General features: G+C 55.5%; 1 protein-coding gene across 3 annotated transcripts in view; it reads left to right on the forward strand.

The window, feature by feature from the left end:
• STK32C (serine/threonine kinase 32C) overlaps positions 1-27,132 on the forward strand; it is an 84,528-nt gene that overhangs the window by 1,953 nt on the left and 55,443 nt on the right. The window contains exon 1 of one of the 3 annotated variants that reach the window (XM_059899290.1): positions 21,066-21,083. The exons of the other annotated variants lie outside the window; for them this stretch is intronic. The gene's annotated coding sequence lies outside the window, so the exon portion shown is untranslated. Of the gene's footprint in view, positions 1-21,065; positions 21,084-27,132 lie in introns of those variants that run through there. 3 annotated transcript variants of the gene reach the window in all.

Below are 27,132 nucleotides of genomic sequence, written 5' to 3' on the forward strand. Positions count from 1 at the left end.
TTGACATTTTCTTAAAATAGTCGAAATATGCATTTTTCATTTGTAGGCAGCCTGCAGAAGTAGGATGGATCTTTTATAATTTTAGAGCACAGCTCACCGAAAGAGCCCAAGCTATTTATTTCTGGTAAATAATTTAAGCATTATAGGAAATTACAATAATACGCCCTCAGGCCAGTGTTGGAGAATGTGCAGGCCACGTGGGCAGTCCTCACAGACAGCGATACGGGGGCCTGTTGCTGGGGGGGGGGGGGTGGGCCTGGGCTCGGATGAGCCTGGCCCCGGTCATCGGGGAGGGGCATGGAGCCTGGACTTGCTGGAGGGGCATTCAGGACCAGCCACGCCCACTCAGTGTGTTCTGGGGAGACCTGTCTTCGTGTTCTGAACTTTGGAACACAGCTCACTGCTGGGAGTCTTTCATACGTTACATGTTTTTGTTCTTAGAGTAAATATTCAAAGTGGAGAAAGCCCAGAGTGAATTAGGAACTAATCAGGAAGCAGATTTGCACCTAGCTTCTGGCCGCACAATGAGAAAACGTCTGAGAAATACATCAGATGTCTGATTTCAGTACTTGCTGGTGTCAGTTGAGAGCTGGCCACTCTTTCATGTCTTAGCATTATGCTCCCCAAGGCAGGTGATGTAGAAAGAGAGAAATTGAGGTAGCACAGTGGCTGCCTTCAGCTTTGAAAGGTAGAATTTTTCTACCTGTTCACAGTGTGTTATGTCTCAGAATCCAAGGATCGTTAAAGAGGGACCAAGAGCACAGAATCCATTTATGCTGCTCGCAATCTGATTTGAGAATTATTTAACACGACCCCCTTCTCCCCACCCCGTCCCCATTTGCCTGAAGCAGGACGGCAGAGGTGCCAGGCTTCGGCTACAGGTGCTCGCTCTTTAGCACATGTGCCCAACAATCACCTGCTCATCCCGGGGCATGGTGGCCACATCTCCAAACTGAACACAGCACGAGACTTACCTGGGCTTTGTTTGGTAAGATTAGGATGCCAAGCCTGGCCCTGGTCCAATGGCCGTGGATGTGATCTGGGTGGGCGGCCACTTTGTTCCACTTTTATTCCATGTTTTCACGTTATCGTCAGGGTGCACAGGACTTGGGAATCACAGTACGTGTTTGCAGAGAGAATGTTGTGCCGCTCTTGGCCTGAAGGCTGTGGGTTTATTTAGGCAGAAGGAGTGGGATTTGGAAAGGCGGAAGGCCAGTCTTTCAAGAGGGGAAAGGCTGCACCCCACCTTTCTTTCGGGGTGTGAAGTCGTCCCCCCAGACAGGGTCCCACACTTCCTCGGCCCCGTGCAGGGTGAGCTGAAAGAGGTGACGGTGCTGTGCTGAGGACGTGCATTTACTGGGACTGCACGGTTGCCATGGCGATGTGAGACCTTCTGATGAATTTTTTAGATTAAAATACCCAATTAATATATCAGATTTGGTATGCAGAGAAAAGGAAAAGAGAAAATAAGAGCGCAGTTTAACAGAGTGCCAGGTAGATTCCAACTAAAAAGCGGAGTTACGACACATAGGATCTTAAATGTCCCCTTCCCTGTTAACCCTGAGGTGCCTGGGCCACTGTCCTTATTTGGCAGGTGTTGGGTGCGTGTTCAGAATTCTCTGGGCTTCCTCCTCACACCAGAACCAAGGGACCCCTTTCCTCTTCCCGAAACCCCATGCCTCCTCCCGTGCGACCCCTCTCGGGCTTCAGGAGCAGTTGATTTAGGGGTTGACCTTGCTCGGGACCTGCCCCAGTGCTGCGGGGTGCTGGGTAGGGCCCTTCATTCCTCTCGTCTGGGTGTCCCCACGAGGGTGCTGAGCGGAGTTCCATCACTTTCTGCCGAGCAGCTCGGTAACCGGTAACTGGGGGGCACCCGCCCTTCTCAGCCGTCTGGCTAATCTCAAACCTAACATGGTATTAGCTTGCTAGTGGGGGGCAACTAATCACCGAGAAGGTTTGCCTTTGCCCAGACAACTGGAAATAAGGGGGCCCTCGAGGGCTGGAACGCCCGGCCTGGGTGTGTTGGGTGGGGTGGGCAGTAAGGTGGGACACGGGGCTACCAGAGTCTCATAACCTTTTTCAAAATTTATAAAACCTTTGTTTTTTTAATTATAGAAGCATTATTAAAGGGTATAAATTTGTGAAAGAGTTTAAGACTTTGCTAAAATTGTCCTATATAGGAAAACCAAGACATCAGTAATTTCAGCACTGAGACCTATTAGCGTACTCTGCCGCAGCCTTCTTCTAGGAATGTACTCACACATCAGCCATGTAGAAACAGTCTTTATGTCTTTGATACAGAAATGGGATCATGCTCCGTATACGGTTTTGTCTTAACCTGCGTTTTTTACTTAGCAGCGTGTCATGACCGTCTTATAGATCTACAGCATCCTTTGTTGGCTAAATTTACAATAGTGGTTCTCAACCCTGTGAACTAGACTCAAAGGATGCTCTTAAAAACTGTGGATGCCTCCCCTGGAAATTCAGGTTGAGTTTGTTGGGGTGAAGTTGGGGGGCGCTGGAGCTCAGGCACCAGTACGTAAACAATTTACCAGTGAGCATCCTTGTATGTTCATCTTTGTACACTTGACATTATTTCCTTAGGATAATTTCCTAGGAATGACATCGACGGGTCAGAAGAGTGTGCACATAGAGTGGCTTGGTGCCGCTGGCCAGCTCCCTTGGAGATGGGCAGTCCCGGCACAAGACATGGCTGTCCTGGACGGTTGTTACATGGTGGTGACCAAATGGATGTGGCTGCTGCAGGTGCGGGGTACCCAGATGAAGGAGGAGGTGGGGAGACCAGTAGCAGACAAGGAAACATGAATAAATACAGTGAGCGGCAGGAGGGGCCAGAGGAGAGAGGAAGAGGGAGGCCTGTGTCCGGTGTGGCTGGCCAGGAGGGAGATCCTGTTTGCCGGCTCTCAGAGCGCACGGAAGGCCTCTTTCTCCGATCCTCACCACCTTTGGGTGTTAGTGGGGTCTATTTTTGGACCGTCTGAAAGGTAGAAAGATTGTATTAGTGCTCCGAGTCTCTTTGGTTACCAGTGAGGTTGGTAATGTTTTTCTTTCCATGTTTGGGGCGTTTGTGCTCTTCTTTCCTGAATTGCCAGCTCTTACCCCTGACCTGCGCTTCCTGTTGGGATGTTTGCTGCCCGGTTTCTTTTCACGGTTCCCAGTATATAATGGCATGCCCCGGAGCAGTCATTTATCTTTCTCTGTTGCTAGTTTTTTTCCGTGTGGGTGTGCTTAGTTTTTGTGTGGTCAGATTCATTCAGATCTTCCTTTCTGGCAGTTTCCGGCCTTGGTGCCCTGTTACACCAAGCACAAGTGATACTCATTCAACTTATAAACCTGCACCTGCACTTTCTTCTAGTACTTCTGTGGTTTCACTTTTCATATTGCAAATTTTGGTCAGTTTGGACTCAAGCTGGCCACAGTGAGAACGGTTTCCTCCCGTGGGTCCTGCTCTTGCTTAGGTTGGGTGCGTTCATTGCCTGTTTCGGTCGAATTGTGAACGAGATCTTTGCAGCCATCACGTTGCACCCTGGTTAGTGCTGGTATGAAGGAAAGCTTAACTTGGAAAAATATCCGTCCCGCGTGTGGTTGCTGTGCTGAGGCTCCCGTTAGTCCTCATGGTGTTTGAGTTGATTTTCCCAGGCTTCCTGGGTGGTCGGTCGTGTCACCTGCCAACAAGGACTCGGTGACTTCACGGTGCTTACGCCCACTCTTCCCCATCGTGTGCCCAGGGCTCACGGGCAGCGGAGAGCGGTGCTGAGCACACGGGGGGCTGACCCGATCGTGCTGATGGGGCCGTGGTTCCAAAGTGACAGTCTAGCCCTGTTTACTGAGTCTTTGTCCAGTGGTGCGTGGACCTGGGTTTTAATAGGTGTCTCTTCCCTTCCCTCCTGACCCTGGGAAGAGGGGGTGGCTGGCGATGGGGGTGGCAGCTCTCTGTGTGGCCCAGGCTCGGGCTGATGGCAGTTCACACCCCGTCCCCTGCAACGCGGGGGCCTTGGTGGCCAGCAGCCTCGTGGCTGCAGACCCTGGGTTCCTTTACCAGCTGGCAGCAACGGTGCAGAGGCCCCCGGTGCAGGGGTGGGCATTTGGGTTCAAGGTGGGGAGGAGGCGTGTGGTCCTGGCTGGCCTTGCTCCCCTGCTCCTGGATTCCCTGGGTTCCCACATGCAGTGCCAGGTGTCCCGGCGGGGCCGTTGGGTGGCGCTGAGTTTGCTGTGTTCCTGTGGCTGACGAGGCTGGTCTGGGATGGACTTGGGACCCACTGTCGTACTTTTTTATGTAACAAATGTCAGCTCTGCACATCTATCCATCTGGCTGTGTTTTATAATGCTAAAAATAAGTTGATTTTCTTTTAAAAATTTAACCACCCATCCTTCCAGTTGAGAAGTAATGCAAGGATGCATTGGAGGTAAGTTTTGTTCAGGGCTTCTCTTTGAGGATGGAGCCTCCCAAGGCCCCAAGATGGTCTGAGGGAGGCAAAGCCACGGACAAGCAGTTATTCGGAACAGGGTCGGGGCAGCTCACAGTAGCTCCCAAACTGTCAGGGGCCCCCAGTCCCCTGGGGACCTTGTGACAATGCAGATTCTGATTCAGCGGGTCTCGGGGTGGGGCCTCGGGGTCCGCGTTCCCATCCGGCCCCAGACGGTGCCAGTGTGCTGGACACGGAGAGGACACACTCTGGGTGGGAGGGCTTAGCGAGGACCCAGCAGGCGGATGGTGGAGTGGGAGTGGGAACCCACGGGGCGTGGTCCCCAAGGCACTGGCCCGATGCACAGAGAGCAGCAGGGGGCCGCCTGCCCCAGCGCTCCGCGGGGCCATGGCAACGGTATTGGCGATGGGTGGGAGTTTCCAAAGCTACTGCTCGCCCTTCGTCTGGAGACGGGCTGGCTCTTCCTGCAGAGGCATCTCATTTAGTTTTGTTCTTACTTCTGTGTCATTCTTTTTCTCTGGCGTTGCCTGCTACACACGTACCCAGAACATCAGTAGCATTTTGTATCCTGCATTTTCAGCTGACGCTACAGCCTGAACTTCTTCCTTTGCGATGACTAGGACTCAGTAATGTCCTCTGATTCTAACCCAGATGAGGCAGAGGACGCGCTACCAGAGGCAGGTGGCTCCAGGCTGTGTAGACACCCCCCTTCTGGTTGCTGTGTCCTCTTGTCCTGGCTGCACTGAGAGTCCAGCCCCACGCCCGGGATGTGCCATGTGGTGTCCCCTGTTCTAGGCCACCCCAGGTGGGACCTTCCTAGGGGGCGCCCGGCCAGCCCTGCGGGCCCCCGCGAGCCCAGTGGTCCCTGTGTTCAGGGTCTGTGCTCCGTGGCCCTGGTCCCGATTCCCCTGTCAGTAGGAAGCTCAGAACCAGATTTGATGTTCGTTCACCTTAGTGTGGGACCAGGCCTTCTACCTGGTGTCATTTTTCCTTCCCAATCAGATTCTTCCTCCTCATTTGAAAAAGACGTAGAACTTTGGGTTTCTTCCTACCTGCCTCACTCTGCTATCTCTGTATAACTCTAGGTAGAAATAAGGCTTTGGTAACCAGTGTTTCTACGGGCCGGTGAGGGTCTGGTGAGTGCTGAGCCTGGCTGTTCCCGCAAGCTGTGTGCACGCCCCCTCCAGCCCTGCTCCTGTCCCCCGGGTCGGGTCAACACGCCGTCCACGATGGCTCCTCTCTGGGGCCTCCTTCCCGCCTGGGAGGTGGGCGCACGCTGACCAGCGCCCTGCAGAACACGCTGGGCTCCCCTCTCTTCCCCAGACACTGGCTGGGGCCAGCGTGCTGAATGATTTTAAGGCTCAGAATTGGAGACCAAAAAAAAAAAAAAAAAAAAAAATTGGAGACAATTTGGGAGAAGCTACAATTAATAAAATTATTGTTATTTTTAAAAACTGGGAAGCCTGCTTCATCAAAAACTTTTTTTTTTTTAAATGAAAGCTTCTTTCTTTCTTTCTTTATTTTTTGGCTGTGTTGGGTCTTCGTTTCTGTGCGAGGGCTTTCTCTATAGTTGCGGCGAGCGGGGGCCACTCTTCATCGCGGTGCGTGGGCCTCTCACTATCGCGGCCTCTCTTGTTGCGGAGCACAGGCTCCAGACGCACAGGCTCAGTAGTTGTGGCTCACGGGCCTATTTGCTCCGCGGCATGTGGGATCTTCCCAGACCAGGGCTCGAACCCGTGTCCCCTGCATTGGCAGGCAGATTCTCAACCACTGTGCCACCAGGGAAGCCCCAAAAACTGTTTTGCCCGTTGACCTGAAATCTATTATCTAAAAACCAAGGCAGCTGACCGAGATCAGTGTGGCTCCGTCCAGCCCCACATGGGTCATTTGTCCCCACCCTCCACGTCCCCCGGTGTGACGCGGGAGCCTGCGGTGGCCTCCAGCACGCGGCCCGCGCAGGCGTGGCCCCAGTCGGCGCTGTGCAGACCCGGCTTGGTGTTCTTTAAGTCGTGAAGCCAAGGAGATGATGTGGGTGAGAGTCAGCGTCGCCCCCAGTTTATTAAAAATAGGAGCTGAGCACATTCAGATTGCTGGTGTTTAAACGCTGACTTGGCAGGTCTCTGCCCTCACATCGCGCTCTTCCTTCACACGCACCAGGCGGGGCTTGTCACCGAAGCCAGAGATGGGCAGCTTTGCGCTCGTGTGTCTGTGAGTCTGTTAGGCCTGGCAGGACGCTCAGCCTTCTCGGGCACCAGGAACACCCCCACCCCGCCCCGAGCAGGGTCCGAGGTGCTCAGTGCCGTCCTCCCGGGCCCCGCATCGGACTTGGGCCCGTTTCCGGAGCGCCCGGGCCCTGGGAGCCAGGAGCGGGGTCTTGGTCCCGGTAGCTCAGACCGGACACTGTTTTATTATTTATTGCTGTAATAAAAACCCCCCAAACTTAGTGACTTAGCAACGACCATTTTTATCATTTCTCAAGATTCTGTGACCTGGGAATCTGGACAGGGCCCAGTGGGGGTGGGTCCCCTGCTCCACGTGCCACCTGCAGAGCCGGAACGTGCTTGGTGGCTTCCCGTTCACGGTGCCTCGTGACGGCTTAGAGGCCTCAGGCTGGTGGAAGCCCCCGCGGGAGTCGTGTCCCGGGGGGGGGTGTCCTTGGGGGGCTGTCCCTGGGGTCTCAGTTCCCGCTGGCGGCTGCCGGATCAGTTATCTATGACCGCTTAACACATTGCCCCAGAACGTAGCGGCGTAAAGCGACACACATCACGTCCTTGTTCTGGGAGTTGGTAACTCTCGGGGGTGGCTCAGATCCCGGGCCCGCGCTGCACTGTTCCAGGAGCCCCCTGTGGCTGTCCCGGGGTCATGTTTGTTTGCATTGTCCCCGATTCTTTCCTTTTTTCTTTTTCTCCGTGTCAGGGTCCTCTTGTGTTTCTGAAATCATATTTTAGCTCCTCAGGCAGAAAGGATAATTTGCAAAGTTAGCACAGGACTGAGAGAGGAGAAAAGGAGGAAGATAAGACAGAAAGGAGGGAAGATGCAAAGAAAAGGGGGCGTAAAACAATCACGCGCTGAAGAAAGGGTTGGGCCCCAGCGTCCATGGGCTTGTGCATGGGCTGGCACAGCCCTGCCCGGTGGCAGATCTGCCCGGTGCTGTGGGCAGTGGCAGCTGAGACGGAGCAGCGGGTGGGCAGCGTGGGGTGCGTGGCTGCCGCCCGGGCGTCTGGGGACGAAGCGGAGAAGGGAGGCCCGGGCGCTGTGCCCCGTGGAACTAGAGTCGGGCGGTGGACCCTCAGCTGTGTGGACCCCGAGGCTCCCTTCCCAGAGCCCACAGCACTTGGAATGTGCCGAAAGGAAGGGGCTTAGCCGACAAAGAGCCCCCGGAGCTGGGCCTGGCGCAGACCCTGTGCTGGTGCCGGGGGTGTGAACCATCAGAGCAGGAAGTGGTGGGAGGGACCGAGAATTTGGGGTCAACTCCTGCTGTCCCAGGCTGCCCCCCAACGACCTCAGCCTCCCCGCACCCGACGCTGCCCTGGGCTCCTCTCCAGGGTCACTGACCTTAAGGGAATCAGCGGGCGTGAGCCTGCGGCTACTGCATCCTCACCGTGGCCGTGCACCCGTGGATCCCCTCCTGTCCGGTGAGCAGGCATCATTATTAATAGTGTCTCCTTTCGCTCTTAGACGTGTCCCAGTTTGGATGATAGATTATACGGCTGCCCATCTAGCTGCCAGACACTGTTGCCAGATGATCCTTTTTTCCTTTATAGCTTTTTATTATATAACGGAAAGGGACAAGAAAAATATTAAGACTTTCAGTGTCTTATGTAATCTCACCACTATTATAACAACCATTTGCACTTTTTCGTATCGCCTTCCAATCCGTACTTGAATACATACAAAATATCTATTACTTTTAAAAAACTTTTTTAAAGTAAACTTTGTTTAGAACATTTTAGCTTTACAGAAAAGTTCTGAGGGTGGTACAGAGGGTTCTTATATACCCCACGCTAGTTTCCCCTAACGTTAATATTGTACCTTTGTCATAACTAGGGAACCAGTGGTGAGACATAGTTGTACTAGTCAGGGTTCTCTAGACAAACAGACCAATAGAATAATAGCGTGTGTGTGCGTGTGTGTGTGTGCGTGTGTGTGCGCGTGGGTGTGTGTGCGTGCGTGTGTGTGCGTGCGTGCGTGTGCGTGTGCGCGCGCGTGGGTGTGTGCGTGCGTGTGCGTGCGTGGGTGTGTGCGTGTGTGCATGTGTGTGCGTGAGTGCGTGTGTGCGCGTGTGTGTGCGTGTGTGTGTGCGTGCGTGTGTGTGCGTGTGTGCGTGTGTGTGTACACACACGTGCTTACATACATGTATTTAAGGAGATTTATTAAGAGGAATTGGCTCAGGCAGCTATGGAGCCAAGAAGTCCCACAACCTGCCGTGTGCGAGCTGGAGCCCCGGGGGAGCCTGTGCAGTGATTCAGGGCGAGTCTGAAGGCCTGAGACCCCGGGGAGCCGATGGTGTGGTCCCAGCCTGAGGGCAGGAGAGGATGAGACCAGGGGTCCCTGCTCAGCAGGGCGGCAGGAGAGGGGGGCCTCCCTCCTTCCTCCGCCTTCTGCTCTGTTGAGGCCTCAGGGCCCTGGTTGACGCCCACCCACAGCTGGGAGGGCCACCTACCCTACTGGGTCCCGGGTTCAACTGCTAATCTCATCCGGAAACTCCCTCACAGACACACCCAGAACACTTTAATCTGGGTGCCCAGGGCCAGTCAAGGTGACATGTGAAATCGCTCAGTAACTGAAGTCGTAGTTTATTCAGGTTTGACTTGTTTTTACTAAATATCCTTTTTCTGTTCTAGGATCCCACCCAGAATCCCACATGACATTTAGTTGTCCCTCTTTAGGCTCCTGTAAGCTGTGACAGTTTCTCAGACTTTCCTTCTTTTTTTTTTTATTAATTAATTTTTTATTTTTGGCTGTGTTGGGTCTTCGTTTCTGTGCGAGGGCTTTCTCTAGTTGCGGCGAGTGGGGGCCACTCTTCATCGCAGTGCGCGGGCCTCTCACTATTGCGGTTTCTCTTGTTGTGGCTCACGGGCTCTAGAGCGCAGGCTCAGTAGTTGTGGCGCACAGGCTTAGTTGCTCTGCGGCATGTGGGATCTTCCCAGACCAGGGCTCGAACCCGTGTCCCCTGCATTGGCAGGTGGATTCTTAACCACTGCACCACCAGGGAAGCCCTGACTTTCCTTCTTTTGATGACCTTGACAGTTTTGAGAATAACTGGTCGGGTATTTTGCAGAATATCCTTCAGCTGGGATTTGTGAGGTTTTTCTCATGGTTAGACTTGGGTTATGGGTCTTTGGGAGGAAAACCATAGGAAAAGTGCCCTTCTCGTCACGTCCTGTCAAGGTATGTACTCTCAGCACGACTTAGTGCTGCTGCTGCTGACCTTGATCACCTGGCCGAGGTCCTGTCTGTCAGGTTACTCTCTCCACCGCCCCCCCCCCCCCATCCACACTGTCCTGTCTGTCAGGGGTCTCCGCTGTCAGCTTACTCTCTCCACCGCCCCCCCCCCCCATCCACACTGTCCTGTCTGTCAGGGGTCTCCACTGTCAGGTTACTCGCCCCCCCTCCCCACCCCTGTGCACACTGTGCTCTTTGGAAGGAAGTTACACTGCACTGCCCACACTTAAAGGGTGGGGGGGGGGTTAAGGTCCACCTCCTTTAGAGGAAGGTAGTTACATAAAATTATTTGGAATTCTTCTGCACAGAAGATTTGTGTATTCTTCCCATTTACTTTGTTATTCAGTCATTCATTTGAACCCATATGGACTCATGGATATTTGTTTTATACTTTGCATTATGATCCAATACCATTGTGTTTTGTTTATTTATTTTTTGCTCAAATCGTCCAGCTTTAGCTATTGGAAGCTCTTCAGTTGGCTCCTGTGTCCCTTTGGCCTGCTGTCCTCACTGTTTTCTGCCTTTGCTTCTCTCTGAGCACTTCCTTACTTTCTGCGATTAGAAGATGCTCTAGGCTCATCATGTATGTTCCCTGACCCAACCGTAGAATCAGCCAGTTCTCCAAGGAGCCCTGGTCCTTCTACTGGGGAAGGTGTTAGAAACCAAGATCTGGGTGCCAGGTGTGCTCACCGTTACTGGGAGATAATGATCTTTTCTATGTAAAATAGATAGCTAGTGGGAAGCAGCTGCATAGCACAGGGAGATCAGCTCGGTGCTTTGTGTCCACCTAGAGGGGTGGGATAGGGAGGATGGGAGGGAGACACAAGAGGGAGGAGATATGGGGATATATGTATATGTATAGCTGATTCACTTTGTGATAAAGCAGAAACTAACCCACCGTTGTAAAGTAATTACACTCCAATAAAGATGTTAAAAAAAAAAAAAAGCACAGAGCTGGTCACACTGCTCCCTGGCGTAAGGCTCTGGTGTCCGCCATCACTGCATTCGTTTAACTGAATGTAGCTACTGTGCACCTACTCTGTACGCTGCAGGCGGGAGGGAGTGTGAATTGATACAGCCACTTGGGAAACTGCGCGGTGCACCGTTTCTGGGAGAGAGCACAGCCCTGACGTCCAGGAGCTAGCCTGGACCTCGCCGCTGGCCCTGGCATTCTCCTGCTGCACGTAAACGATTTCACAGAGCCCCCGCAACAGACCCCTCTGACCGTGGTGGGTCAAGACAAACACAAGACCCCTCCGTAATCCTTCTGGAACACAGGCAGAAACATGACGATTGTCCAGGCCCAGATGACCACACTCCCTGTGTCCTGGCCGCTGCTTTGCCAGTTGCAGCTCTTGCTTCACTCCTTCTCAGCCTCTGTAGTGGGGTTAAGATGCCCAATCATAAAGTCACGCAGCCTCCAGACAGTGTGGGGCCGTGCTGCTTGAACCCTCCTGAAGGTCACTGACACGAGCCCAAACCCTGACTCTCGCTGAGATGCCCGTTCTCCCTGTTGCACGGACAGTACATGGCTGTGTGCAGCCTTAAGCTGTCTCTGCTGGTCTTTGGCTGGAGGCATGGACACCTGCAGCCCAGGATTGCATTCCTAGGTGGGACCCATCCAAACGTGTACATCCGTGCGCCCAAAGACGCACACACGGGAGTCCACACGGCACTACGTGTGGTAGCCAGAAGCTGGAACCGGACCAAGCGTCCACCGACGTTACTCAGACAAGTGAATCCTCGGGTCTTCTTTCGGTGCATCCTCTGTACCGTGAGAGTGAAAGCCTCATGGCTGCACCCCACACGGTGCACCTCTTAACCTGCTGCCGAGGGAGCGAGGGTCCCCGCTGCTGACTCCGTTTGTGTGACAAGCACAGAAGCCGCCGAGGTGCTGGTCTGTGCCACAAGATGTCAAGCCCATGTCCCCCTGGGGGGGGGCACCAGGGTCCCCCATTGTTTGAGCTGAACGCTTGTCAGATGTGCACTTTTTCTGCGTGTTTGTTATACTCTCATCAAAAGTTTATAAGAATATTTAAAAAACCCCACTAGTGTCCAGCCTCCCACCCGGCAGTTCTGGGGCTGGGGAAGAGCTGTCCAAGGTACCGGCTCTGGGCGGGAGGAGAGAAGCCTGCAGGTCAGGCCCCTGGGGCTCCAGGGCTGAGCTTGAGCTGTGCACTGGGCCGAGTGCACGTTTCGTAACTGTTGACTCGTCACATCACAGGCTCCCGAGGGTGGACAGGAGTGAACCATGTGTTTTGGTGTCCCCAGGGTAGAGACGAATGCCAGGCGTGCAGAAGACATTCGATGTGTGGCTGGGGAGAGAACAAACAACCTGCTTCATGCTTCCCGTATTGAGAAAGCTTTGCTTGATGCTGTGGCCTGATTCCTTTGCTCCCCATTTTCAGCAAAACTCTTTGACAGCACTTTGTTCTCTCAGGTGCCAGTCCTGCCCTGCGATGCTCCCCTGAGCCTACAGGAGCCAGGATTTGTCCCCATGGCCTCACAGCCCTAGTGAGGGTCCCCTGCATGGGGCGAAGTCTGACGCCCGGTTCTCAGCTCTCTTGTCCTGGACCCACGGCAGAGCTTGACCCTCGGGGCCCCTCCCAGCTTCCCTGTCTTCCCGCAGCTTCCAGGACGCCCACTGCCCTGCTGTTCCTTCTCGGCCCCTCTTAGGACCCTTCTCCCCTCCCCGCCACGGTGACGCTGGAGCACCTGGGGCTCCTGCCCGCTCCCTCCTTTTCTGCTGCGCTCACGCGGACAGTCTCGCAGTTCCAAATACCATCCATATGCCGGCGACTCCCGGTTTTATCTCCAGCCCGGACCTGCTTCACACGTTCCAGACTGTTCTGTCCAGTCTCTGGCTCGTATGTCACAGATATCTCCTTGAACACATTCACACCTGCACCCCTGCAGTCTCCTGACTCGCTGACCTCATCCTTCCAAGTGCCCCTAGACCCATCCGTGAGCCCTCTTCCACTTGGCAGCCCCTCCCCGCCCTTCAAGTCACCTTGGCTCTACCTTCCCGAGCATGGGCTGCCTGTGTCCCTCCCTCCTACAGGCCCCAGGCACCCCGTCCCACCCCTCCACCTGCACCCAGCACGCAGGTCCCCACCCCTCCTCCTGCACCCAGCACCCTGGTCCCCGCCCCTCCACCTGCATCAAGCACCCTGGTCCCCGCCCCTCCACCTGCATCAAGCACCCTGGTCCCCACCCCTCCTCCTGCATCAAGCACCCTGGTCCCCACCCCTCCACCTGCATCAAGCACCCTGGTCCCCGCCCCTCCACCTGCACCCAGCACCCTGGTCCCCGCCCCTCCACCTGCATCAAGCACCCTGGTCCCCGCCCCTCCACCTGCACCCAGCACCCTGGTCCCCGCCCTTCCACCTGCACCCAGCACCCTGGTCCCCACCCCTCCACCTGCATCAAGCACCCTGGTCCCCACCCCTCCACCTGCACCCGGCACCCTGGTCCCCGCCCCTCCACCTGCATCAAGCACCCTGGTCCCCGCCCCTCCACCTGCATCAAGCACCCTGGTCCCCGCCCCTCCACCTGCACCCAGGCACCCTGGTCCCCACCCCTCCACCTGCATCAAGCACCCTGGTCCCCACCCCTCCACCTGCACCCGGCACCCTGGTCCCCGCCCCTCCACCTGCATCAAGCACCCTGGTCCCCGCCCCTCCACCTGCACCCAGGCACCCTGGTCCCCACCCCTCCACCTGCATCAAGCACCCTGGTCCCCACCCCTCCACCTGCACCCGGCACCCTGGTCCCCGCCCCTCCACCTGCATCAAGCACCCTGGTCCCCGCCCCTCCACCTGCATCAAGCACCCTGGTCCCCGCCCCTCCACCTGCATCAAGCACCCTGGTCCCCGCCCCTCCACCTGCACCCGGCACCCTGGTCCCCGCCCCTCCACCTGCACCCGGCACCCTGGTCCCCGCCCCTCCACCTGCATCAAGCACCCTGGTCCCCGCCCCTCCACCTGCACCCGGCACCCTGGTCCCCGCCCCTCCGCCTGCATCAAGCACCCTGGTCCCCGCCCCTCCACCTGCACCCAGGCACCCTGGTCCCCGCCCCTCCACCTGCACCCGGCACCCTGGTCCCCGCCCCTCCACCTGCACCCAGGCACCCTGGTCCCCGCCCCTCCACCTGCACCCGGCACCCTGGTCCCCACCCCTCCACCTGCACCCAGGCACCCTGGTCCCCGCCCCTCCGCGTGTGCCTCTGCTCTCTGCAAGGCAGTGTGTCCCAAGGGGCATCCCCTCGTTCTCTGCTAGGAGGCCAGGGTGATGCTCTCCACTGGGCATCTACCACGCCAATGGCCCACCTAGCACCCAGGGGTGGCTCTCCGTGTGGCATCTGCCCACAGCTCCTGCCCAGAGCATCGCATGGCCCGCTCCCCCCAGAGGCCAGGAGAGCAGCCGGCCAAGTGTTTTGGCAGCAGGGTGGGGCAGTGATTTGGCCAGAGCACGGACCGCCATGTCTCCTTCGAGCCTTTGCACGCCCTTCTCCCAGGAGACCCACTTTACAGCTGTGCCTGCGGACCCACCGGGCCCCTGCCCTGCTTTGCTTTCTGGGCACTTACCCTGGCAACTGTACTGCACAGCCTGTGACATCTGCGTTCATCTCAGCCCCTGGCCCCAGAGCGAACATCCCACGAGGCGGGGTTTTACCTCCTAGGTTCCTTCCTGTATCTCACGTGACTCGACATCACCTGGGTAGGGCGGGCACCGAGTGAACACGGGGTGCGGGGGGCTGTCTGCCCATGACTCTCCTGAAGGGCCCGCTTCGGGGCAAGCAGTAAGACATCTCAGAGGGAGGCCTTCCAGGGCCCTCACTCCCCCCGGACAGCGCGACCACTCTGCTGAATTAAGGCCCAGGGCACACTGTTCCTTCAACTGTGCTTTCTGTGTCAGGTGGCAAGGGCCCTGGCCTTGGGGGGCCAGGCAGAGGGCGACCCCACCTCCCTGGGCAGCAGGAGCCGATGTCCCTTTGGACAGTCAGACCTGGGCTTCCGTCCTTGCTGACTCTGTTCCCCCTTCTCTGACGGACGTGCTTTCTGTTCTGGGCTGTCGGAACATTTAGGTCAGGCCCGCGGGTCACTCGGAGAAACAGGCCCAGAAAGCTTGGCGTTCGGACAAGTCGCGGAGCAGCATCTGCAGGGCCAGGGCGGTGCCCGGGCCGTTTGAAGGGGGCACAGATGTGATGGAGGGGCTTCGGCAGCTGCGGGCGCCACTGCCCCGAGTTAGGCTGGAAGCTCTTGCACGTGGGCTGGTTACGAAACACACGTCTGACTGGAGCCGAGTCTGGTCGATGGGCTGCCCGCATGCAGGGCCGGGGCGGCCTCCCTCCGCAGAGGGTCCTGGGGCTGGCAGTGCCTGGCTGTGCCCGCAGGACCCCCGGACGTCCACAGGCCTGAGAGTGGAGGCTGGAGCGGGGCCGCTTCCAACCCGGGCAGAGGCAGCAGTGCTGGCCCCCGGGGGGCAGGGCCGTGCCGTGCACGGGGGGGGGGGGCGGGGGGGGCTGTCAGCAGGTGACTCTGACGCGGGAGCACACCCCGCTCCGTGCTCCTGACAACTCACCATGCCTCCAGGCGTTGCCACGTGTCCCCTGGGGGTGACACCGCCCCCAGCAGTGAGAACACGGCGCTTCGCTTTTCTGTGGCTGCGGCTGCGGAGTGCATGGAGGCCGTAGCTGCCGGGCTGGGGCGGGCGGTGTCGCTCCCGAGCGCCTCTGGGAGTCCCTGCCCCTGGCCAGGCTTCTGGGGCCAGAAAGGTGCAGACGGGGCGGAAGAGGCTCTGAGAAGCATTGGCCTCCGTGGGTGTCAGCCCCAGGCCAGGCCCCAGGTCCCCCAGTGTCTCCTGCACCAGGCGCCACAGCCTGGCCTCGCGTGGCTCATTTTGCCAACTCCAGCGCCTGCTTTGGGGGGCTCCAGGGTTGAGAACTCTAAGGGCACCTGGGCTCTGCCTGGGGTTCTGGGGTTAACGTGGGTGTGCGTGTGAGCGCCAGCATGTGTGTGAATGTGTGTGCCTGGGGGGTGCACACCGAGGCCGGGCTCACATGGTGCTGCCCTGGCCTCCCGCCTTCGTGGACCCCTTGTCCCCGTGAAGGTGCAGGTGCCGTGGTGGCGCTGGCCTTCCCGGGGCGGGGGTGGGGTGGGCAGCCCTCGTGGGCTGCTGCCGCCGATGTTCTGTTTCCTTGCGTCTTGAAGGAGTGGCTGGAGTCGTCGAGGCCCTGGGAGGTTCCGTCTCTGAAGGACCCCATGGTCTCTTGCAGGGGAAGCCCTGGACGTGGGGCGAGGCCCAGGGTTTGGGTGGGGAGGCAAGGCTGGCGACTGACCCCGTGTGGGGCTCTGCCTCCTGCCCCCTTCTCTGCTGGGATGGCGGGGGCGTGGAGACCCACGTCCCTCCCACTGGAGCGTCCAGTCTGCAGGAGCTGCAGGTTAGGAATGGCCGTCTCATGCACACAGGCAGGCCTGGAGCCCGCACGGGCTGTGTCTACTAGCTCTGAGGCCGGAGGCTCCGTGCCGAGCTGCAGGGAAGGTCAGAGCCACAGGCGGCAGGTCGCAGAGCTGTACATCGGGCTGGGAGGCAAGGTTTGTTCAGCACAGCTTAATTTGGGGCTTATCACTTCCAAGGGCAGGGACTTGTCCTGCCCGCCCTCCCCCAGGGATGACACACGTCTTCGGGCCCCGTGTATGCAGCCTTGGAGTGAGAGCACTGTGGGCTGAGAGGGCCAAGGGGGCAGTGGTCACCTGGAGCTAGGTGGGGTGGGTCTGGCCTTGGACCTACGGGGCTGTGTCCAGTGGAATCTCAAGAAGTCTTTACAAAATGAACTCAAGTTGCTTTTAATTTAAAAAAAAAAGCAATGCTCCAGAGGACGCAGGTTCACTCATTTGCAGATGTGTTAATTGAAAGGTTCAGAAGGTTTGTTAATTACACGTCCATCAGCAGTTCCTTCTCTCCCAAGTGCACTCACTTTCCATCTTGTCAACGAACAAAGGATGCGCTCCCGCAGGACAGGCGTCAAAGGGAGTGAGGTGGGGGCAGTTCTGAGATGGGTTGTGCCTCTGCCCCTGGGCCTCCTGGTGTTGGGGGCCTGGGGTGGGTGGCCCTGGGTGGGTGACCCTGGATGGATGTCCTGGATGGGGTGGTCCTGGTGTGCTGGTCCCGGGTGGGGCGGCCCTGGGTGGGTGGCCCTGGTATGGGACCCAGGCCAGTGCAGAGACACCTTCTCTAGGGGTTTTTCTCCACTTCTGGAAGAGGCACGGTGGCGGGGCTGCCTTGTGTTCACTCTGGACTCCACAGGGCCTGGCACCTAAGAAGCTCTCAATAAATGCTTGTTGGATTTAACTAAACTGCACAGAAAGAGACAAGGGAGGAGTCAATGTGGGTGTGCTTAGACCAGCCCCAGCTGGGGGTATTGTGACCGACGGGTGTTGCCATCTCCTCCAGGGACTGTTAATGGAGCATGCCGGGGGCAGACGCGGCCCAGCCCTGCTCTCCTTTCTGGCTGGGTCCTGGGGGTGCTCATGGGGTCTGGGGTAAAGGCATCTGCTAGCCAGAGGGTGTCTAGCTGGTACTGCAGAGGCTCTGCAGGATCTGTCCAGCAGGTGTGGCCACATCGGTTGCTGTGGAGGACTATACAGTTATCCAAAAATTATGCCTCTTATGTTGGCAGATGAGGGGCATTTCCAAACGTGATGAACAAAATAAACAAAGAGAAAGTTTGGTCTTAGGAATATCTGCATTTCCCTGATGACTAAGGCTGTAGATGACTCTTTCATTTGCTGATTGGCCCTTTGTGCAGTTATTGTGTGAAGTGACTGTTCAAGTCTCTCACCCATTTTGTGTTGTGTGTGTGTCATTAATATCGAGTTGTAAGAGTTCTTTAAACATTCTGGATTCAAGTCCTTGGATGGATGTGTTTTGATTAGTGCCTGTTTTGATTAGTCATTTCTGTGTCTTGTCTAGGAAATCCTTGTTTACCCTAACGTCAAGTTTGGGTCTAGGATAACTTTCAAATTAATTTTTGTGTGGAGTGTGAGGCAGGGGAGTTCATTTTTCCCTGTGTGGATACCCAGTTATTTCAGCACCATTCTTTGAAGAGACTTTTCTTTCTTTGCTGGATTACTTCGGCAACTTTGTCAAAAGTCAGTTGATCTACATATGTAAGTTTATTTCTGGAGTCTCTTTTTGTCTTTCCTTATACTGATGACACACCATCTTTGTTATTGTAGCTTTATAGTAAATCTTGAAATGAGGTAGCGTACATCATCCAACCTTGTTCAGTTTCCACATTTATTTTGGCAATTCTAGATCCTTTGTATTTTCTTACAAATTTTGAATCAGCTTGCCCATTTCTACGAAAATGTCTGCAGATATTTTGATTGGGATTGTATTAAATCTACAAATCAGTTTTAGGGAGGATGGACATCTTAGTGATACTGAGTCTTCAATCCATGAACATGGTATGTCTCTTCATTTATTTAGGTCTGCTTTAGTTTCTCTCAGCAATCGGTTGCAGTTTTCAGTAAACAGGTCTTGTACATCTTTTATTAAATGTATTGCCCAGTATTTTATGTTTATTTGATGCTGTTATAAGTGGCATTATTTTTATAGTTTTGTTCTTAGATTTTTTCGTTGCTGGTACATAGAAATAGAGTTAGTTTTTAAAATCAGTTTTATTGAAGTGTAATTAACATAAAACAAAATTAATCAATTCTAAGGATGTGATTCAATGAGTTTTGACAGATGTATATAGTCGTATAACCACCACTGCAGTCAAGTGTGGAGTCTCTCTACCACCCCAGGAAGTTTCCCTGTATCCCTTGACAGCCAATCTAGTCATGTGCTGGGAGGTGGGAACCAGTGCTGCATTTCGTATCACTCCCTTTCAGTTCTTAATGGTGATTCTGGAAAAGGAGACGTTTTTAATTTTGGTGAAGTCCAGTTTTTCATCAGTTTCTTCCTTTATGGTTTGTTCCTTTTGTGTCCTTTCTAGGAAATATTTACCTAACTCATGGTCATAAAGATTTTTTTCCCTTTGTTCTAGAACTTCTATGGGTTTTTTTTAGCTGTTAATTTTGTTTATGCCCCATTTCAAGTTGATTTTTGTATTGATAGGAAGTAAGGGCCAAGGTTCTGTCTCTTCTTTCCTCCCCCCATTCCTCCCTCCCTCCCTCCCTCCCTCCTCCTCCCCATTTCCTCTCCTTTCCCTCTTTCCCCCTCTTCCTCTTCCTTCTGCTTTGCCATATGATGTCTGTTTGATCCAGAGCCACTTGTTGAAATGACCATCCTTTCCCCCATTGAAGTTCCTTGGCATCTTTCTTGAGAGTCAGTTGAACTTATAATCGTGGGCCTATTTCTGGACTCTATTCTGTTCCATTGATCTCTCTCTATCTTTACACCAATACCACACTGTACTGATTATTGTAGCTTTAAAATAGGTCTTGAAAGCTGATATGTTTGCCCTCCAACTTTGTTCTTTTTCCAAATTGTTTTGACTATCCTAGATTCTTTGCCTTTCTATGTATATTTTAGAATCAGTTTGTCAATTCCTAAAATAAGCTGGCTGAGATATTGATTGGGATTGCATGAAACTGTTGGTCAGTTAAAAAAGAATGGACCTCTTAACATTTTGAGTTTTCCAGTCCATGAACATGGCATGCCATGCATTTATTCTGGTCTTTGATTTCTGTCAGCATGGCTTCATAGTTTTCAGTGTGCAGGGACTGCACATATTTTAACTTATCCCTACATATTTTACGTTTTTAAAAAATAAGTTGTTGCATATTGACTGTATCCTAAAACCCTGCTGAACACGCCTATTCTAGTGTCTTATTTTTAGATTTCCTAGGGTTTTCTATGTCACTTGTGAATAAAAGACAGATGTATTTCTTCCTTTTTACAACTTTATGCCTTTTCATCCTGTCTAGACATCCAACACAAGGTTGAAGAGAGGTGGTGGGAGCAGACATCCTTGCCTTTTTCCTGATCTTAGGGAGAAAGTGTTCAATATTTCACAAATAAGTACGATGTCAGGGACTTCCCCGGTGGCGCAGTGGTTAAGAATCCACCTGCCAATGCAGGGGACACGGGTTCGAGCCCTGGTCCGCGAAGATCCCACATGCTGTGGAGCAACTGGGCCTGTGCGCCACAACTACTGAGCCTGCACTCTAGAGGCCGTGAGCCACAACTACTGAGCCCGTGCGCCACAACTACTAAGCCTGCGCTCTAGAGCCCGCGTGCCACAGCTACTGAAACCCGCACACCTAGAGCCCATGCTCCACAACAAGAGAAGCCACCGCAATGAGAAGCCTGCGCACCGCAACGAAGTGTGGCCCCCGCTTGCTGCAACTAGAGAAAGCCCACATGCAGCAACGAAGACCCAAAAATAAAAAAAAATTAAAATTAAAAAAAAAAGTATGATGTCAGCTGAGCTTTTTCAAAGATTCCCTTATCAGATTGAGGAAGTGTCCTTCTTTTCGTAGTGTGCTGAGTTTTTTGTTTTTAAGTCATTAATGGTTGTTGAATTTTGCCAAATGCTTTTTCTGTATCTGTGGAGATAACCTCCTTTATTCTGCCAATGTGTTAAACTGCACTGGTTGACTTTGGAACAGTATTCCAGTCTCACATTGTTAGGGTCATGTTTAGATATTGCTGAATTCCATTTGCTAATATTTCATGATTTTTACATTTATACTCACTAGGAATATTGGTCTAGATTTTCTTTTCTTGTGATGTCCTTGTCTGGTTTTGGTATCAGGTTTATGCCAGCCTCATAAAAGGGGTTGGAGGTGTTCCCTCCTCCTCTGTTTCCTGAAAAAGTTTGTGTGAGGTTGGTGTTATTTCTCTGTTAAATGTTTGCTAAATGTCACCAGTGAAGCCATTTGAGCCTGGAATTTTCTTTGTGGGAAGGTTTTAATGACGAATTCGCTTTCTTTGATAGATATGGGGTATTCAGAGTTTCCATTTCTTCTCGTGTTGGTTTTGGTAATTTGTGTCTTTCAAGGAATGGAATTTATCCCATTCATCCAAGTTGTTGTGTTTGTTGGCATAAAGTGGTTATTTTTCTTTCAGTGTCTGTAGTGATGCCTCAGTTTTACTCCTGATGTCAGTGTTTCATGTTTTCTCTCTTTTTCTGTCTATCAGTGACAAAGAGGAATGATGAAATCTATAGCTCTGTTGGTGAGTTTGTTTCCTCCTTTCGTTCTGTTGGTTTTGCTTCATATATTTGGTCTGATTTTGGCTGCATACACATTTGCTACTGCTGTGTCCTTTGGATGACTTGAACCTTTTATCCCTAAGAAATGTCTGATAATGTTCCTTGGCTTAAAGTCTCCTTTGATGTTAATGTGGCTTCCTGCTTCTTTAGTTGGTGCTTGTGTGAGCAACCGTTTTCCACCCTTAACCTCTCACCTCTGTACATTTAAGTGGGAAGTGGTATCTTTATAAATAGCACATGGTTGACTCTTGCTTTTTAAAATCCAGCCTGAAAAATGCCTGCTTTTTAATTGGAATGTTAATCCATTTACTTGAACATAATTGTCCATACATCTGAGGCTACAATCTTGCCATTTTTTCTACTTTTCCATTTGTTATCCCCATCGATTGTTTATCTTCAGTCTCCCATGTTAGAACATAGACCCCTTGAGGGGAGGGGATTGTTCCTTGAGTACATACACTGAATCCCCCTGTCTGTGGGATGGGTGGTCCCGGTGCTGCAGCCCTCGGGCTGTTTATGTGCATGGAAGAGGCCGCGTGGTCAGCAGTGTCTGTGCGGGGTGCCCGCACTGTCCTGCGGCCCCACCTCCAGCCACGCCTCCTCACCCGCATGGCTGATGTCCGTGCCTCTCCTTGTAGCCCAGCGAGCCCCTGGCTAGGTGTGCGGTCTGGGTGGTCTCAGGACTCTTTAACGCCATATCCTGGCGTCCGTGAGATGCCTCCCTTCCCTCGGCCAGTGGGGACCCGAGGCTGCAGATGCCCAGAAAGTCCGCAGCAGCGAGTTCCAGAATCTGGAGAAACTGCGACAAAGGAGGGCATGTCTGCACCAGACAGCTGCTGGTCCTGAGCCGCTGGCTCCCGTCGGGAGGGGCGCACCCTCTGCTCCTTCGGCGCCTGTGGCCGTGGTGGTGGCTGGGGGCGGGGGCTGGGCAGGGCCTGCTGGATGCCTCAGGGAGAAGCGGGCGCCATCTGGGACCGTGGGGAGGAGAAGTGGGCGGCGACAGCTGGCCGTGTCCACGCCGTCATCGCCGCGGCGGAGCCAGACTGCATGCTGTCACCGAGCCCTCGGCTCCCTGTCCCTGGGGCGCTGGGTCATCTCCATGACAGCCTCCGTCTGCACCGTCCTCTCCCTGCAGAGGCCTGGGCTCGCAGCAGACGCCGGGGCTCGGACAGCCGGCGGGCCCTCCGGGCTTCTCCGGCTGGTGGGGGGAACGGTGCCCCCCACCTACTCCAGGTAGCAGGCTGCCCCCTCGCCTGTCTCCTTGGCGCCCGAGGAGTATGGGCGGCCGCTTCCAGAGGAGGCCGGACGCTCCCCAACACGTGTCAGGAGCTCCCGCCTTCCTTCCGCGTGGCCCCGGGCCGGCCCAGCACGATGCTCCCTTCCCTTTGGTCGTCTCTGCCCGTTTTGGGCCCCAGGGGAAGGGCGTCTGGGCTGCTGGGCCACACGTCCAGGAAAGCCCGCCGGGGCACCAGCTCAGCCTTGGATCCTTGGAAGCTTTGAGCCTCAGTGACATTTCCCGTTCCAGTAACCCCTTCACCCGCCAGCCCTGCCCTGCTCCGCTCCACGTCCGGGGCCCGAAGCCGCTCCGTGTGGAGTGAAAGGGGGGCCTTTCCAGGGCTGCTTCGCACGGTTCGCAGATGCTGAGACGAGCAGGCCCCGCCCTGGGTCTGAGGCCTCGGCTGAGGGCCGCTTGTGCCCGGTCCGGCCCCCACCCCTTCCCACCCCACGTGGCCCCCACCTGCGCTCCCGGACCTCACCCTTCTCTCCCCTGGGCGCCCGCACCGGCTTTCCTGCGTGGTGGGTGTCTGTGCTGATGGTGGCCCATTGTGGGGGGGGGGGGCAGAGGATGTGAGCACCCTGGACCCAGAGAACTCAGAGCAGGGCCAGCCTCCTCAGCCTCAGCCTCCAGGGGGTGGGCTCAGGGCCTGGAAGTGGACCAGCCAAGCTGTCATTTACTCGTCCCGTGCCTCCTCCCGGGGACACTGCACCTTCCCTCTGGCGACAGATAGGGGCAGCAGAATCCCCTCCTCCGGCTGAGTTCCCTCGCGCAGTGGCAACTGGCGGTCAGGACATTTAACTGGTGGCCCCTGGGCTCATCGCAGGTTAACCGAGTGATCAGAATGCCCTTCGCTGCATCTTCCTATCGGTCCTTGCCTTTACTATGTTTCTCTCAAGCGGGGGGGGGGGCATCAGTGTGCTCCTTAGTACGTTAACCTCCCCCCACCACGAGCCTGAGGCCATCAGGTCCCCCGGCACAGGTACCCACTGGGTCACTGCCCCCTTCGCCCGCCACGGAGCTGTCTCTGAGAGGCCGCTGCGCTCCATCTGGGGGCGACGGTTCCTGACCCCTGCAGAAGGCGACCCAGGAGCCCTTTCGGTCGCAGCTGGCACTTTGGCTCCGCCGGGGACACGCGGCCTGGGGAGGGGGTGGCACGAGTCCGCTTGTTCTCAGCAGTGGCGGTGGTGGTTCTTTGGAGCCCTCGCGGGGGCAGCAGTCACAGGCGCCTCTGAGGTTGGGCTCCGGGTGTTTGCAGCCCGGCCAGGCTCTGTGTGAGCACAGCGTTGGGGTGCAGTTCAGCGCCTCTCCCCCGTCTGCCCTCCCGCTGAGTGGTGCCGTGTGTGCCTGATGGGGCGCGAGGATGGCGTGGGCCGCAGAGCACGGCCCCTCCCCTGCACGTGGGATGGTGGTCTCACGCCTTCCCTTCCCTGCTCAGACGGTGCCTTTGGGGGCTGGGCCGGGACAACCGCGTGGGCGAGGGGAGCCCCATCTGATGCTCAGCTTCTCCTGCTGAGGCCTGAGGGTCCCGTGGTCCCCGAGCCCACCCTGTAGGGCCCCAGCCCAGTATGGTGGCCTGTGAAAACCTCTTGACCAGCTGCAGAGTGGACACACCTCTGTCTGTGTAGCCATTTTCTCGGAGGAAGATTTTAATTTCCTAAGACAATGTTTCCAGTGCTTTCCAGACTGGGTTCCAGGAGTATATGCTTGGGCTGCGTGAGAGTATATTGTTTTTTAAAAAAAGGTCGTTCAGGGAGCTTCCCTGGTGGCGCAGTGGTTAAGAATTCGCCTGCCAATGCAGGGAACACGGGTTCGAGCCCTGGTCCGGGAAGATCCCACGTGCCGTGGAGCAACTAAGCCCGTGCGCCACAACTACTGAGCCTGCGCTCTAGAGCCCGCGAGCCACAACTACTGAGCCTGCGTGACGCAACTACTGAGCCCGCGTGCCGCAACTACTGAAGCCTGTGTGCCTAGAGCCCGTGCTCCGCAACAAGAGAAGCCGCCGCAATGAGAAGCCCACGCACCGCGACAAATAGTAGCCCCCGCTCACCGCAACTAGAGAAAGCCCACGCGCAACAACGAGGACCCAACATGGCCAAAAATAAATAGATAAAAAATTTTTTTAAATTAAAAAAAGGCTGTTCATACTGAGCATGAGAAACATGGGTCCAGGCCCCTTACGACGTGTGTTGGCAGATGGTAGGGGAGGTCTAGTGAAGTAAGTAGGAATAGCTTGGTCCTCCTCTATCTCATTTAAAAGGCGCTTTAAAAAAAAATAAACAGCAGTATAAAGAAGAAAACAGAAAATAGCCCATACTCTCACGCCCTGATAATCCCTATTGGCATGAAAAAGCAATTCACATGCAAGTTTCAGACATTAAAACTGCCTGAGGATAGAAAATGGAGAGTGAAGACCTGTGTCATACACACACGTGTGGGCCTCTTGCTCCAGAATTACGAATAAATTCACTCATTTTTCCCTAGAACGCTTTTGGATTCACTGTGTGTGTGTGTGTGTGTGTGTGTGTGTGTGTGTGAATCCTGAGGGGTCACAGGCCAGCAGGTAATTCAGGCCTTCAGTTCTCCATCCAGCGGAGGCTGCTGGGGGCCAGGCTGGCTCTCCAGGTCTGAGGCCTCCCCACAGGAAAAAACCTGCGAGGGTCGCAGGAGAGGCAGGCCGCCGATGGTCCTGCAGGTCCAGAGGCCCAGGGCTGTCCCAGCAAACCCCCAGCCTGCCACCTCCCTGCCCGCGGCCGGCGTGGGGCTGGACCCCAGTCCCGTGGCGGTCGCTGTGCCTTCCTCCGGAAGCGGGGTCGGCTCTGGCTCTCCCCCCAGAAGCTTTTGGGGAGCTTCTTGTTGTCCTGGCCACCCTCATCCCTGCGTCATGTGGTTTTTGTATCCTGGCCAAGACGCTCATCCTGGAAACCACAGACTTGAGCACCCACGAGGATGCAGGCTCCCGGCTCTGCTCGGCTCTTGGACTCTTATTTTTGGCATAAAAGAGAACAGAAGTCTATGCTCCGTCTCAAAATAATGTCTTTCCTTAATTCTATTCAGTTTGGCCAAAAATAGACCCATCCCTTTTCCAGGATGATAATCCAGCCTGTTGAACTGGAAGGGGGAGGGGGGAGCCAGCATCGCGGCCGTTTGGGGCTTGGCCGCGGGGGCTTGTGAGCCTTGCCTGGGTCACCCAGGAAACCAGCCCCGGAGCAGAGCCAGGTGTGCCTTCGTACGTGGTGGGTGTCCTCCTGGCATTCTTAGACGGCACACGGAAACCCATTTAAACCCCTGGGAGCCAGCTCGGGGCGGAGGCCCTGACCCCATCCTGTGCCGGGAGGGCGGGGGAGGCCCACGTCTGCAGGATCGTGGGCACCGGCAAGCCGATCCCAAACTACTCAGCTTTTTGGCATCTTGTGCCTCTCTTTAAAAATCACCTTCTTGTATCTTTCCTCGAACATTTTTTTGGCTGCTCTTTTTGTGCTGTTTTCTAGCTGCACATCCACCTTCTAATTTTCTGTGGGTTGGAGAAATTGGTGACCAAAAAGTCGCTCATCAGAAACTGGCGTCCAGCCTCGGGGTGAAGGTCTGGGTGAGACCGGGCGAGGCCACGGGGCAGGGGCGCGCTGTCGTGCGGGTGTGCCGGCTCTTCTCGGCTGCACACAAGTCCCTGCCCCACCTTACGGAACTCTGTCTTCACTGCTGCCCGTCTGCAGAGAGGCCACAGCCCCAAAGGGGAGCCTGTATTTCCTGGAGAGATGGGATCTCCCTGTAAACTCTCCTCTCCCCACCAGGGTTAGAGCATCTTTGCTTCCTCACAGAGATGCCAGGGGAGGAAGGAGCAGGGGAGGGACAAAACGGGGCCCCTGGGGAGATTTTGGTTGGAGGCTGATGTGTCTCTAACGGGAGGGGTTGTCCGAGGGTCTCCTGACCCCAGAGAAGGCACAGGAGGTCCGTCCGACTTGGAGTCTGGGCGTGGTGAGGAGCTCAGGGTCGCGCTGGACGCCGGCCACGGGCTGGTTTGCTGGAGCCGTGACATCGTGTTGTGGGGAAAACGTGGGGAAACGAGTCCGAAGTAGAAGATGGACTCGAGACTCTGATGCTTCTGGAGAAACCGCGGGCCTCCGACTATCCCCGTGCTGGGATCCTGACAAAGCGACCGCTTCTCATCACCTGTTCCTGGCGCCCAGTCTAGACTCTTCAGGGCCAGGCCAGGCTGTGACCCCCAAAGGGCGTGCACGTGGGGGTGGAACCCGCCCCGAGGCGGCTGGGCAGCATCTGGGACAGGGCCCACTGGGCCTGGGCTCCCGCGGCACCTCCAGGAAGCCATGTGGTTTGTGCGGTCATGGCCGTCCTTGGTCCTAGGAGCCAGGACACATGCAGCAGGACCCTGTGGTGTGCCCTCGGGGCTGGGGGCCCAGGGCCGATTTCTTAGGGTCCCTGCGGTGGCTGTCACCTCTGGTTTGCCTTCCTCCGAGGTGCGGCTGTCTCCGCTCCCACAGCAGGGATGCCCTCGGGGCAGTGGACGGGCATGTGACCCAGCCCTGCCGTGCTGGTCCTGATCGGCAGTGGCCCTGAGGTTGGGAGGCCCCATCTACTGGTCAGGCTCTGCCCTGGGGCGTCTACGGGCCCTTCCTGCGTGGCCACGCACTCGGTCTGCCTTTGCCCGGGTTTTATTCTGCAGACGGGCCAGTGCTTGCAGGATTGAGATGGCCCGAGGGCTGGGTGGGCTCATCTGG

Source organism: Balaenoptera ricei, chromosome 16 (genome assembly GCF_028023285.1).
Source record: "Balaenoptera ricei isolate mBalRic1 chromosome 16, mBalRic1.hap2, whole genome shotgun sequence".
In the NCBI taxonomy this organism is placed as follows: domain Eukaryota; kingdom Metazoa; phylum Chordata; class Mammalia; order Artiodactyla; family Balaenopteridae; genus Balaenoptera; species Balaenoptera ricei.